Source organism: Acyrthosiphon pisum, unplaced genomic scaffold (assembly GCF_005508785.2).
Source record: "Acyrthosiphon pisum isolate AL4f unplaced genomic scaffold, pea_aphid_22Mar2018_4r6ur Scaffold_20782;HRSCAF=22115, whole genome shotgun sequence".
NCBI classification, from domain to species: Eukaryota; Metazoa; Arthropoda; class Insecta; order Hemiptera; family Aphididae; genus Acyrthosiphon; species Acyrthosiphon pisum.
In genome coordinates this window covers 4,915-7,906 of record NW_021770178.1, presented here as the reverse complement: position 1 = coordinate 7,906, position 2,992 = coordinate 4,915, and positions in this window count along the sequence as shown.

Sequence of the window (2,992 nt, the reverse complement as noted above, 5' to 3'; positions counted from 1 at the left end):
TTTACTTTTGACCCCCCAAAGTACCAACTAGATTCACTTTCCTATCAGAAAAGGTACTGTTGAAGAAAATGCAAGCACTTTTACTGTCGTAAAACGTGATGACAGACACAAAAATAAAAAAAAAAAATAAAAAAACACACATCATTGTAAAATCAATACATTCATCGTTCCACTCAGAATCTAAAAACTGTGTTTATAAATTTTTTTGTGTTTTTGGTTTAGAGTATTAACTACTTACATGGAACTTTGTTTGCATATTTAATCCTTGGCTATAAAAGTTGAACATCGAGTGTCAATATTATAACTATTAGCGCTCGCTCGCGTAATAGTAATAATAATAATATCAATGGTACCACGTATACAGTGCGTGTGTAGTAGTGTAATAGTGCGACGATATCGCGTCTACACCGCGTAGCTAAAGTATAGAGCGCGTGACCATGAGCGGCGTTTGGCAATCGATATATGACTACGTATATAAATATTTCTAAAATAACATAAACTAGGATTTGTGTTGTTATATTAAATGACACCACAAATAGATATATGTTAGACATCCGGTGTGTGCAAGCGTGTGACGATCCGCAAGATGACCATGTACGGTCATCTGAAATAATAGAAGGGACAGGGACAGAGACCCATCGAGGAGAGCTGCTGGACAAGCGTCCATCAGACGAATAACGAGCCCCAAGAAGAACAGTTTAGCTAAATACTTAGTCACATCTCGCTGACCTACAGTTTCCTGTTTCACTATAAATTAATTGGACTTTGAACATTTTTTGATTTAATAAATATTATATTGAAGTGTTAATAAATACAAGTATTACAAATCATTTTCGTATTTCATTTCAATACTTCCATCAGTAGTTGTGCAGTTGTAGGCACGTTACAAATATATTACCTAAAAAGTGGTTAGGTCGAACTATATTATAAATCATGGTTAATACTTCAGAATTTAGACTTTATTACTTTAGTAGGTTTTGTAATATCTTCTATACTTCTGTGCTAAATTGCTTAAACTGTGGTATGCCGTACAGGGCCGTGTAGAATGGAACAGAAAAAAATTATATCTTTTTTAGTTAATGTATCTATATGTGTTTTGTGATAATGTTAAATGTAACTAAAATATTCTTTTTATATTTTACATACACATTTATATTTTATTATTAAATGTCGAATACCTAGTTCAATTTTTGTGTCATTATAATAGTACATTCTTACGTATCATGATTTATGACTGATAAAACCTACTTAAAACATAAGTGGTATGTGCACGAAAAATTAGCTCAAGTATCTCTTACAACGTAAACAAGATAACATAATACAAATATCAAGGCGGATCTAAGAAAAAAATAAAACTTGTACTTTTTCTTTCGGTCTAGCAATAAAACTAGTTACAGTATTTCGAGAGACGACACACCGCCAATAAGTCCTTTTGCACGGCGTATCGATATTCGATATCAGATAGGTAGGTATTTTATAATTTAAATTTCCATTTTTATATATTATAATATATTGGATAAATACATTTTAATTTTTAACGATATAAAGGTATCAATTATATAGGCTTATATTTCAATAATAAGTACCATAATTATTGTCCTGCAGTGTTGTCCATTACTATCGTCACCACTCAGTTTTGAATTCAACTATCTACTATAAATAAGTAAGCAAATACATATTCTATAAATGGATTTTAATTCAATGATATTTTCTTTTTGTCTGGACGCCCGACCATGGTTTGGTAAATATTATAAATAATATCTTAAACAGTTATATACCTACCATGGTCGGGCGTCTAGACACAGTGCATAATATTTTACTTACAATATAAAATGTATACCTACCCCAAATTTAAATAATATTGTGATCATGACTTGAAGCTACTAATGATGAGGTTTTAGTATATTTTTTGGGAAAGATGATCATATTTATACTTTTTGAAAAACATCCTTGTTCCGATAAAATTGAAGCGCTAATATGTATTGTAATTTTTAAATCTAATTTAGTTATAACTTATAAGAATACAAATTATTTATTTTTATTATTTTTCAAATAAATTACAGTAACCTCTCGTTATCCGCGGTTTCGATTATCCACGGTTGGGCCCACGATAACAAATTATTAATGCGATTGCGATAACGTTTTACCGTTATTATACACGAACACTGTAGAAATTTATTTTTGACAATTGTAGATAATTGTTGTTATATCGCTATAGGTAGAACACATATACATTATACATACATATATGTACTGATGGGTTTATGATAACTACTGATCTCGCTATCCACGCAGGTTTGCTGGAACGTAACCTTCGCGGATAACGAGGGATTACTGTATTGTTGTGACACCGCAGATGAGTTCATAATTACCAAGAAAAAATTGATAAAAGTGATATTGTAAAAAAAAAAAATTAATAATACAAAAAATAACATTCCTGTTTATGCTGCTGTCGTCAGCATTTTCGCCACTCTGTCTGTACTGGTGACAATGTACAGAATGCACAATGGACAACTCTTTTCTCCCCGCTCTTCGCCGTCCCTTCCTACGCATTACACACATGATCCATATTCCATTCTATACAAACGTATTTCTAGTGTCTTTGCTTAATCAATGTCAACACCGCCATAGTTTATATATTTTATTTTGTTTCTTTTTTACGTTGTGTGTCAACATAACCAAAAAGTGTTCGTATTATAATTCTGTATTACTATTGTGTGAACTGGAGACGCTCGCTAGTAAAGCAGCTTCCGTTATTTCGTTCGTATTCATTTTTATATACACGTTATATTTATTATCATTGTCGTCATCAGTAAGATGACACGATAATCATTGTAATTTTCTCTGGTTTCGCGGATACTGAGTCTGCAGATCATTTATACGACGACTACCAATAAATCATATATCGTTCACAATTCGGTGAGTACTTATTTATTTGGTTCCGTTTATAAATACCTACCTCTCTGTTAGATAGTCCGAACTGACTATAGTC